Source organism: Peromyscus leucopus, chromosome 3 (assembly GCF_004664715.2).
Source record: "Peromyscus leucopus breed LL Stock chromosome 3, UCI_PerLeu_2.1, whole genome shotgun sequence".
In the NCBI taxonomy this organism is placed as follows: Eukaryota; Metazoa; Chordata; class Mammalia; order Rodentia; family Cricetidae; genus Peromyscus; species Peromyscus leucopus.
In genome coordinates this window covers 59,944,156-59,957,410 of record NC_051065.1, presented here as the reverse complement: position 1 = coordinate 59,957,410, position 13,255 = coordinate 59,944,156, and positions in this window count along the sequence as shown.

Sequence of the window (13,255 nt, the reverse complement as noted above, 5' to 3'; positions counted from 1 at the left end):
AGTCCAGCATACTGTATTACATTCCCACAAGCGATGTATAAAGGCTCCTGTTTCCCATATCCTCAACAGTGTTTGCTATTGTTTTTAATGATACTCATTTTAATGGGTGGGACAAAACCTCAGCAGTTTGTGTTTCCATGGTGACTAGATGTTTAGCATTTCTTCATGTATGGATTGGCCATCTTATATTTTGTCAGTTCATTAACTGAATTATTTGAGTTTGGGGTTTGCTTGTTGTTTGTATAGTCTAAACATTAGTCCCCTGTCAGATGTGTAGCTGGAGAAGATTTCTCTCCAATTCCACAGCTGTCTTTTCACTCTGTTCATTGTTTTCTTTGTTGTACAGAGCTTTTTTTAAATGCAATCCTATTGTAATCATTGCCTCAGCTTTTGGTCCCTTTTTTGTTTTTTGTTTGTTTGGTTGGTTGGTTGGTTGGTTTGGTTTGTTTTTTTTTTTTGTTTTGTTTTGTTTTTTTGAGACAGGGTTTCTCTGTAGTTTTGGTGACTGTCCTGGATCTCACTCTGTAGTATACTGGGATGAAAGGCATGCGCCACCACTGCCCGGCTTGGATCCCTTTCAAAAAGTTCTTGTCTATACCTGTATTTTGAAGTGTTTTCCTAAAGTAGTTTGATAGTTTCGATTTTTAATTAATTTTATTATTATTATTATTATTATTGGTTTTTCGAGACAGGGTTTCTCTGTGTAGCTTTGAGCCTTTCCTGGATCTCGCTCTGTAGACCAGGCTGGCCTTGAACTCACAGAGATCCACCTGCCTCTGCCTCCCGAGTGCTGGGATTAAAGGCGTACGCCACCACCGCCCAAAATAAATAAAAAAATTTATTTTTGTACATAGTGAAAAATAAGGATTTAGTTTCATTCTTCTATACATGCATATCCAATTTTCCCAGGACCATCTATTGAAATCACTATGGAAGTTCACAAAAACTAAAAACTATCTTGTGATCCACCTATACCACTCTTGGAAATATATACAAAGGAATATATGTCAGCATATTATAGAGACATCTGGTCATCAGGTTTCTCATGATACTGTTCATTATGGCTAAGTTATAGAATCAGCCTAGATATCCATCATCAAATGGATGAAGAAAATGTGGTACATATATACAATGGAATGTTATTTAGCTGTAAAGAATGAAATGACAGTTTTAGACTGGAGTGAAACTGGAGATCTTTACATGAGATAAACTAGATTTATACAGCTAGCACATATTTTCTCATGTAGAATCTAGATTTAAATATATATACAGACAGGGATCAGTATATAGATAGGTGGGTGGGTAGATGATAGATAGATAGATAGATAGATAGATAGATAGATAGATAGATAGATAGATAGATAGAAACTGAAAAATAGAAGTCTAAAGGGAAGGGGACTATAGAAAGAAGATAATGTGTGTGACACAAGCAGAAGATGGAAAGAGGATGGGGTAGGCAATAGGGATGAACAACAGTAGAGTTTAATAATACATATTTATAAAAATTCCATCCTGAAACAGTGTTTTCTATGATAACAGTTTACAGAAGATTGAATGCACATCCTCCAGGTAATGACTCTCACACCACTATGATCCTGATCTGCCACTTGAGGACCACTGCCTCTGCTACAGTTCCACCCCTGCATACCTCCCTCAGGTAATAAATACCACTCACTCCCACTTGGACCCTAGCCCTTGACACCTAAGGACCACCTATAAGACACTGTGAGCCTTCTACAGACTTCTGAGGATCTGCAACAAAAATCTAACCCTACAGAAGGTTTTCTCTTAGGCTCACAAGCTGCACCCAGGACTACTGAGCTAGGACTACTTCTGATACCCTGTTTGCACATCAGCATTGAGTGGCCCTGAAACTGAAGCAAGTACCATTCAGCTTGTCCACCACCTGACAAGTTGTCATAACAAGAAAAAATATCAACTCAACAAAGGTAGGATAGAAAAACCAAGAAACACTACCAGTGGCCTAACTCCAGATGCCTAAGTCTCATCACAAAAACACAATATGAATAACTAAAACAATATGTCTGCTTTGAAAAAATATATAGTAATGTATATATATATTATATAATATATACATATATATAGTAATGTCCCTAAGTAAAGCAAATTAGATGACTCACAATGATTTCAAAATATCAATTTTAAATATATTCAAGGAACTCATAGAGGATATAAATGCTGATGTGGACACAAAGCAACAAAACAAGATATAAAATTTAATATAATTTTTGAAGTGCAAACTAAAATGAAACTTGAAAAATTCAGTAAGTCAAATGAAAAACTCAATGGAGAAATTCACCAACAGAGTGATCTAAGCCATCAACAGAATATCAGGACTTGAAGAAATAGTAGAGGAATTGGATCACTCATTCAAAGAAAATGTTTTAAAAAATGAATGGAAAATGTAAAAACTCTGGGACACTATAAAAAGACCAAATAAACTAATTTGGAGAAGAACCCCAGATTAGGTGAAAGGCACAAAATATTTTCAACAAAACCATAGAAGAAAATGGTCTCAAATCTAAAGAGATGCATGTCAAAATTCAAAAGGTATACAGGACACCAAGTAAAAACTGCACATATAAAGTACCCAAAAAACTAAGTGTACAGAACAGAGCTTTTAAAACCACAAGAGCTAAAGACCAAGTCACATGTAAAGGAGAGCCATCAATGTAACAGCTGTTTTTCAATGCATATACAATACAATTTAAAAGCAAGAAGAGCTATGATAGGTATTCTACACATTCTGAAAGGCCATAGATGCCATCTAGACTACTACACCCAGAAAAATTATAGTAGGAGAAATATTTGCCCACTAAGCCAGTTCTACAAAGGATACTGGAAAGAATAGTTCGGCCTAAAGAGAAGGATAAATATACCCAAGATGGTATTGGGAATAGTCCTAGAACAGTTAATCAAAAGAGGTCTAAAAAATGCACAAAACAACAAAATGATAGGAATTAACATGTTGTTTGATAATAACTCTTAATGGCCTCAATCCTCAGGGAGGACAAAAAACAAAGACTAACAGATTGGATTGGAATATAGAAATCATCTTTTTGTTCCCAAGAAACATATCTCATATTGATAATAGGCATCACCTTAAGGTAAAATAAAGGGGAGTAAAGGGTGTTCCAAGCAAATGGAACTCTTAATATCTGGCAAGATAGACTTCAAAACAAAACTAGTCAGAAGAAATAGGGAAGGTCACTTCAAACTCATTTAAGGGAAAAAAAGAAAATATTAAAATTCAAACCACAGATGAGCCAAACACAAGTACTCAATACTTTTAGATCTAAAAATATATTATGTCAAAGCCAGTGATAGTGATTTTAATAACCCACTCTTACCAATAGGTCATCTGGGAGAAAATTAAAAGAAACATTGAAGTTAAATAACATAAACCAAGTAGGTCTAACAGACATCACCAGATGTCCACCCAAATGCTAAAGAATACATATTCTTTTTAGCAGCCCATAGAACTTTCTCAAAGTTGACAAAGTATTATGCTACAAAACAAGTCTCAACAAATATAGGAAAGTTGAAACAACTTTCATTCTATCTGATCACAATGAAATAAAATAGCAACAGCAATAGAAAGCACCAAAATTTAAGGAAATGAAACAATATTCTATTGAATGAATATTGGGTCAAGGATTTTTTAATCAAAAATTTTCATACAATATATTTGATCATGATGGTTTCCCCTCCACCAACTCCTCCTACATCATCCCCACCTCGCAACCCACCCAACTCCACTCCCTTTTTTCCTCCTTCCCTCCTCCCCCCCCCAAAAAAAAAACAGAACTAAAGAAAAAATGCACACACGGACAGACACAAACACACACACAAAAAAAAAAAAACAACACAAAATTGGAAACGATAATATATAAGCAACAGGCACGTAAGACAAGAAATGCCCAAACAAGGGAGTATGAGGTGGAAAGTCTGCAAAAATCCCAGTGAATTCATTTTGTGTTGGTCACTACTGCTGAGCATGGGCCACCCTTTAGGTGTGGTCAATATACCCAGTGAGACTTCATTGGAGAAAATTAAATTTTTCTTTGTAAGCAGATGTCAATTGAAGAGTGCTCCTTGGTTTATGGATGGCAATCTGTGTCCACTTCCCCCTCTCAGAGCTGGGACCTCATCTGCTTAGAACCTGTGCAGACCCTATATATGCTTCTACAGGCTCTGTGAGTTCATATGTACATCTTTCCTGTTGTGTCTGGAAGACACCATTTCCTTGGAGTTATCCATCCCCTCTGGTTCTTATAATCTTTCTGCCTCCTCTTCACCATAGTTCCCTGAGCCCTGAGGGGAAAGGATGAATGAAGACCTCCCACTTAGGACTGAGTGTTCCAAAGTCCCTTACTCTCTGCACTTTATTCAATTGTGGGTCTCTATATTTCCATCTACTTCAAGAGGAAGCTTTTCTAAGAGTGGCTGAGTGAGGCTCCAATCTATGGATATAGCAGAATGTCATTTTATCGTATCACTATGTTTCTTTAGCAGAACAGTAGTATTTGGTTTTCCCCTAGGCCCATGCCCTATCCAGTCTCAGGTTCTAGGCCACACAGTATCAGGCATGGGGTCCATCTCATGAAGTGGGCCCTAAATCAAGAGAGTGGTTGGTTACTCCTACAACATTTGTGCCATTATTACACTAGCAAGTCTTGCAGTCAGGTATCTAGTGTAGATAACCAGGTTTGTAACTTGGTTGATGTTTAAATTTCTCCTTTGGTATGCAAAGTAACTTCCAGTAACATGAACACTAGTCAGGAGAGGTAAGCCTCTAGATAAGCATCAGTTTAACTTCTCTATGTTCAACGGGATATATGTTATTAGAAGGAAATTTTAAAGTTCCTAAAATTGAATGAAAATGAAATTGCAATATACCAAATCTGTGAGATTATAATGAAGTTCTAAGAGAAAACTCTATAGGGCTAAATGCCTATATCAAAAACGTTGAGAGATCTCCAATTAATAATGATGCACTTGAAGACCATGTTAAAAAAAAAAAAAAAGAACAAGCACGAAAATATGTATATGGGAATATACAATGTATTGGACTGAAATTTTAAATCAATTCAAAGAATTGTTGGAATAAATTGTGTCTTTGATAAAATTAAGAAAGTTGACAGAACTTTAGACAAATTAACCAAAAGAAAGAAAAGATCCAAGATAATAAAATTAGAAATGGGAGAGATTACAAAACCATTATTCTTACCCCTGAACTATGGAAATTTCACCTGAAAGGGACAAATTACAACAGACACTGAGGAATTACAAAGACTCATGAGAATACACTTAAAAATCTACATTTTTCTAAACTGGAAAATCTAAAAGAAGTGGGTAGAGTTATAGATGTATATGACCTACCAAAGTTAAATAAAGATTAAGTAAATAAGTAAAAAATATTAATCAACAAGATGGAGAAGAAATTTTAAATTTCTCAACTAAGAAAAAAAGACCAAGGCTAGATGGAGCCATCACAGAGTTACCAGATTTTCATAGATGAATATACACCAATAATCCACCAATTTCACACAATAAAAAAGGAAGAAACATTCCAAATTATCTTCATGGAACAAGTATTGTCCTGATAGCCAGACCAGATAAAGACTCCTCACAAAAAAATTATAAGCCAAATCTTTTTGGTGATTATAGTAACAAAAATTCTCAATAAAATACATCAAAAAGATCATCTACCACAAATCAGCTTCATCACAGAGATGCAGGGTTCAACATATGTAATACAACAAATGTAATTCATCACATAACATGACTAATGGACACAAACCACATGACCATCTCATTAGATACAGTAAAGGCCAAGAACAAAATACAGCATCCTTGTATGATAAAAAGTCTAGAGAATTTAGAGATATAGAGGACACAACATAATAAAGACAATATACAACAAGCCCACAACCAACATCATGTTAAATGGAGAAAAAGCATTTCCATTAAAATCAGGAACAAGACAAGGATGTCTCTTCTCCCCACTCCAGTTCAATATATCACTTGAAGTTTTAGCTAAAGCAATAAGCCAAATCAAAGGAGAGATAAAGGAGATACAAATAGGAAAGTAAAAAGTCAACATATTTTTATTTGCTGATGTTATTCTATACAATAAAGACTCTACCAGAAAACTCTTACAGCTGATAAACACATCCAGCAAAGTAACAGTATAAAAATTGGCAAACAAGCCAGGTGGTGCTGGTGCACGATTTAATCCCAGCACTTGGGAGGCAGAGCCAGGCGTATCTCTGTGAGTTCAAGGCCTAGTCTACAGAGCAAGATCCAGGACAGGCACCAAAATGACAAAGAGAAACCCTGTCTCAAAAAAAAAAAAAAAAGCAAACAAAAGTCAGTAGGCTTTCTATATACAAACAATAAATATATCAAGAAAGAAGTCAGGGAAACAATTCCATGTACAATAGCTTCGAAAAAATTTAACCAAAGAAGTATACAACTTTAAAGCATTGATGAAAGAAAATGAAGACACCAGAAAAATGGAAGGATCTCCAATGCTCATGGATTGGTAAGATTCATTTTGTGAGCCACCATGTAGTTGCTGGAAATTGAACTCATGACCTCTGGAAGGGTAGCCAGTGCTCTTAACCTCTGAGAGCCTACAGATTCAACATAATCCCCATCAAAATTCCAATGCAATTCTTCACAGAAATTGAAAAAATATTCTGAAATTTCAGATTGAAATCCCAAAGATTCAGGATGGTCAAATTAATTCTGAACAGTAAAATCACTCTTGGAGGTATCACTATCCCTTATTCCAAGTTATACAACAGAGTGATAGTAATGAAAATCTAATACTGACATAAAAGCAGACATAAGGATCAATGGAATAGAATTAAGGACCCAGATACAAAATCACTCACCTAAAGCCATCTGATTTTTTACAGAGAGGCCAAAAATACACATTAAAAAGAAAAGAGCTTCAACAAACAGATGTGGTCAAACAAGATAGCTACATGTAGAAGAATGAAACTAGATCCTTACCTCTCACCCTGGAACTCAATTCTAAATTGACAAGGACTGCAACCTAAGACATAGGTAACATAAATCTGATGAGAAAGTGGGGAATACACTTAAATGTACAGGCATCGAAAGTGACTCCCTGAACAGGACTCCAGTAGTACAGGCATTGAGACCAACAACAGACAAAAGGAACTTCATGAAACTAAGACCTTCTTATATCGAAGGGCACTATCATTTAAGTGAAGTTACAACATAAAGAATGGGGGAAATCTTTACCAGCTACACATTTGAGAAAAGGTTAGTATCTAGAATATGAAAAAAAACTAAAAAACAAAAAACCCTAAATATCAAGAAAACAAACCAAGTAAGAAATGGGGCATGGCCAGGCAGTGGTGAAGTATGCCTTTAATCCTAGCACTCAGGAAGCAGAGGCAAGTGGATCACTGAGTTTAATCCAGCCTGCTCTGCAGAGTGACTTCCAGAACAGCCAATGCTACACAGAGAAACCCTATCTTGAAAAGAAAAAAAGGAATGGGACATGGAACTAAACAGGACTCTTAAAAGAAGAAAAAGGAATGACTGAGAAATATTATTTTGAAGGTTCAACATCCTTAGCCATCAGAAAACACAAATTAAAATCACTTTGACACTCCTGCCAGGAAAGCAGATAGGTCAACTGCAGATCTTCACCTGTTCCTCCTCTTCTCCAAATCCCCAGTCTCATCCCCAACTCTGTAGCAGATTGCCTGCTGAAGCCTCCCCCTCTTCTGTGACCCCATCTCCAGTGGTCCATGCAGATCTTAATCTCAAAACTCCCTCTCCATTTATCCCATTATCCCAGCTGCTAACTCCAGCAGACATTCTCCAGGAACCTTACACCCAGGCCTGCCAGAGAAGCAGGGAGGACAGTGAAGAAGGTAGGCAAGCATCAGATCTTCACTCTACCACCTCTTCTCCAAACCCAGTCATCCAGTTTTATCCCCAGTTCTGCAGCAGAGAACCTGTTGTGACCTCTCCTAACTCTGCCCTCATCACAGGAGACTAAGCAGGGCCTGGTGGAACACCCTACTTTCCTACCTCCTGTGGATCCACCTCAGTCCTTCCCTTCTAGCCCATACCCAGTCCTAAGTATCAGCTTCCAATACCTAGAAATATATGTTGCTCAGAACACTGAGAGGCAACAAATAGAAGGATCACAGAATTCCTACCAGGCAACACACAGCCACCACACTTTCCTAAGAACCAGAGAGGGCAACAAAAACCAAAGAACAAAACATCTACCCAACAAAGACAAGACTAGATATCACACATAGAATCACAATTATCCCAAACCCAGATACCTAGACACAAGCCTAAAAAACAGCCAGGACATTCTGTCTCCACTAGAGCCCAGCAACCCTACCACAGTATGTCCTAGAATTGCAACATACTTGAAGGACAAAACAAAGACCTTAAAATAGCCTTTATGAATACTATAGAGGTCTGTAAGAGAAAGTGAATAAACACCTTAAAGAAATCTGTGGAAACACGGTGTAAAGAAATAAATAAACAGTACAAGACCTGAAAGTGAAAATAAGATCAATAAAGAAAAAAAAACTGAAGGAAATCTGGAAATGAAAAATTTAGGAACTCAAACAGGAATCTCAGAGGCAAGCCCCACCAACAGAATAGAAGAGGTAGGAGAGAGAATCTTAGGCATTGAAAACACAATGGAAGAAATGGATACCATGGTCAAAGAAAATGTTAAATCAAAATTTAAAAAATTTCTGTCACAAAATATCCAGAAAGTCTGGGACACTATAAAAGATCAAATCTATGAATATTAGGAATAGAGGAAGGAGAAGAAACCGAAGGCAAAGGGCCAGAAAATTCTTTTTAAAAAAAATCATGGAAGACAATTTCCCCAACCTAAAGAAGGATGTGCCTGTAAGGTACAAGAAGCATACAGAACACCAAAGAGACTGGTTCAGAAAAGAAATTGTCCTCAACACATAGTAACCGAAGCATTAAACTTACATAACAAAGAATATTAAAAGCTGCAAGGGAAAAAAACCAAGTAATATATAAAGGCAGACCTATTAGAATAACACCTGACTTCTCAATGGAGACTCTAAAAGCAAGAAGGGCCTAGACTAATGTTTTTAAGACCCTGGGAGACCACAGATGCAAGCCTAGACTACTATACCCAGCTAAACTTTCAGTAACAATGGAGAACACAAAGGCATCCATGATGAAAACAAATAATAAGCAATGCCTATCTACAAGCCCAGTCCTACAGAAGATGCTAGAAGGAAAATGCTGACCTGGAAAAGTTTACCCACACTCAAGAAAACAAAGAATAAATAACCCCAGACCAGCAAATCAAAAGAGGTAAAACACACACACCAAACCAAATCAACAAGAATTAACAAATACCACTCGATAATCTCTCAATAGAGATGTTCTCATTTACCTCAGTAAAAAGACACAGCCTAACAAAATGGGTGTGAAAACAGGAACCATTTTTCTGCTACACCTACCATGAAGGATAGACATCATTGAAAAAGATATTCCAAGAAAATAGACCTAAGAAATAAGCTGATTTAGCCATTTTAATACCTGATAAAATAGACTTCAAACCAAAACTAATAACAGGGAAGAACACTGCATACACATTCAAGGAAAAAATTTGCCAACAGGACTCACCTAGAACTCTCTCTATAGACCAGGCTAGCCTTGAACTCACAGAGATCTGCCTCCTGAGTGCTGGGATTAAAGGCCTCTGCTATCACTGTTCAGCGTGAAACTGCAACTCTTAACATGTATGTAACAAACACAAGGGCAGTCAAGTTTATAAAACAATACTACAGCTTAAGTCATGTACTGACCCTCAAACATTGATACTGGGAGACTTCAATACCCCCACTCTCACCAGTAGGCAGGTCATCCAGACAAAAACTAAACAGAGAAATGCTGGAGGTAACTGGCATTATAAACCAAATGGACCTAACATATCTACAGAAGATTTTACAAAAACACAAAATAAAATACTTTCATCTCAGCACTTCTTGTAACTTTCTCCAAAATTAACTGCATGCAAACCAAGTCTCAACACAAATCAAGTCTCAACACATAAAAGAAAATTGAAATAACACAAACACTGCATCCTATCTGACCACCATGGATAAAAGCTAGATATAAACAAAAACAAAGCTTACAAACTCATGGAAACTGAAAAATTCTATGCTGAATTAAAAACAGGTCAAGGCAGAAATTAAAGACTAGAACTGAATGAAAAATAATGCACAACATACTCAAAGGACACAGTAAAGGTAATTCTAAGAGGCAAGTTCATAGGATTAAGTGCCTACATTAAAAAAAATCAGAGAATTCACACAACACACATGAAAGCTTGAGAATAAAAAGGAGAAATCACATCCAATGGAGTAAATGGAAATAAATAAACTGAGGGCTGAAATCAATAAAATAGAAACAAATAAAATAAGAATCAATGAAAATAAGGAGTTGGTTCTTTAAAAAACCAATAAGATTGACAAACCCTTACCCAAATTAACTAAAAGGCAGAGAGAGAATATCCAAATTAACAAAATTAGAAATGAAGAAGGGGAACATAACAACAGACACTGAAGAAATTTATAGACTCATAAGTACATACTTTAAAAACCTGTGTTCCACCTAATTGGAAAAGCTAAAAGAAATGGATAATTTTCTCAATACATATCACTTCACAAAATTAAATCAAGTTCAGATAAGCAAATTAAAGAAACTTGCAATGCTCAGTGAAAAAGAAACAGTCATTAAAAGTCTTCTAGTCAAAAAAAAAAAAAAAGCCCAGAGCCAAATGGTTTTTGCACAAAATTCTGCCAGTCTTTTAAAGAAGATTGAATACCAATACCTCAAATTATTCCACAAAATAGAAACAGAAAGGACATTACCAAATTTGTTTTATGAGACCAAGCTTATCCTAATACCCAAATCATATAGAGACCCCAAGGAAGAAAGAGAAATACAGGCCAGTTTCCCTTATGAACTAGATGCAAAAATACTCAATAAAGTATTTGCAAACCATATGCAAGAATACTTCATAAAGATCATTCACCATTATCAAGTATTCTACCATATAAATAAACTGAAAGACAAAAAATACATGATCATCTCATTAGATGCAGAAAAGGCCTTTGACAAAATCAACACCCCTTCATAATAAAAGCCCTAGAGAGTTTGATACAAGGGACATACTTCAGTGTAGTAAAGGCAGTTTATAGCAAGCTTATAGTCAACATCAAATTAAATGGAGAGAAACTCAAAGCAATTCTACTAAAATCAGGAACAAGACAAGGTTATCCATTCTCTCCATACCTATTCAATATAGTACTTGAAATCTTAACTAGAACGATAAGACAATTAAATGAAATCAAGCAGGGGGGAATGGAAAGTAAGAAGTCAAAATATCCTTATTTGTAGATGATAAGATGGTATATATTAAATGACTCTAAAAATTCCACTAGGAAATCATTACAGCTGATAAATACTTTCAGCAAAGTATCTGGATACAAAATTAACTCACAGAAATCAGTAACCCTCCTATATACACATGATGAACTGAGAAATCAAGGCAACACCTTTCACAATAGACTCAAATAATATAAAATATTTTGACCAAGCAAGTTACAGACTTAGATGATTAAAAAAAAAAAACTCTTTAAGACATTGAAGAAATAGAAGACATTAGAAAATGGGACGATCTCTTATGCTCAGTAATCTATAGAAGCAATATACTAAAAATGGTGATCCTGCCAAAAGCAATCTACATATTCAACATAATCACCATCAAAATTCTAACACAGTTCTTCACAGATCATGAAAGTATAATTTTCTGCTTCATATGCAAACACCAAAAATCCAGGTGTTTGAAACAATCCTGAATAATAAAGAAACTGCTAGAGATCACCATCCTCAATTTCAAGTTGTACTACAAAGTTAAATAAAAACAGCATGGCATTGGCATAAAAACAGGCATGTTGATCAATGGAATCTAACTGAAGACTCAGACACAAGTCAACACACCTATGAACACCTATTTTTTTTTTTATAAAGAAGCCAGGCATATACACTGGGGGGAAAAAGACAGCATCTTTAGCAATTGGTGCTGATCAAATTGAAAGCCTGCATGTAGAAGAATGCAAAGAGATCCATACTTATCACCTTGTATAAAACTCAACTCAAATGGTTCAAAGACCTCAACTTAAGGCCCAATATACTGAATCTGACAGAAGAGAAAGTGGGGAATAGCTTTGAATTCATTGGCATAAGGATAGGACTTTCTGAACAGAACACCAATAACATAGGCACTAAGATCAACAAGGACACCATCATTCAGACAAAGCAGCAGCCTGCCGAATGGGGAAAGATTTTTTTACTAACTGTACATCTGATAGAGAGCTAATGTCCAAAATATATAAAAAACTCAAAAAACTAGATATCAAGAAAATAAATAAATTTTAAAAAGGGCACAGATCTAAGCAGGGAATTCTCAAAAGAGGAAAGACACGTGGCTGAGAAACACTTAAAGAAGTGTTCAAAATCCTTAGCCATCAAGGAAATACAAATCAAAACTACTATGAGATTTCACTTACACTTATCAGAATGGCTCAGATCAACAAAGTGAATGATAGCTCATGCTGGCAATGATGTGGAGTAAGGGGAACATTCATTCACTGCTGGTGGGACTGCAGACTTGTACAGCCACTGTGCAAATCAGTGTGGTGGCTCTACAAGAAGCTAGAATTAGACCTACCTTAAAGATTCAGCTACACCACTGTTGGGTATATACCCAAAGAACACTTCATCCTACCACAGAGGGCACTTTTTCAACTGTGTTCATCGCTGCCCTGATAGCCAGAAATTGGAAATAACATAGATGTTCCTGAACAGGTGAATGAATAAAAAAAATGTGATGGATTTACACAATACAATATTACTCAGTTATTAAAAAATGAAATTTGTCCAGGTGGTGGTAGCACACACCTTTAATCCCAGCACTTGGGAGGCAGAGCCAGGTGAATCTCTGTGAGTTTGAGGCCAGCCTGGTCTACAGAGCAAGATCCAGGACAGGCACCAAAACTACTCAGAGAAACCCTATCTCAAAAAACAAAACAAAAAAAATGAAATTTGCAATAAACTAATGGAACTTAAAAAAAATAATCCTAAATGAGGTAACTCAGACACAAAA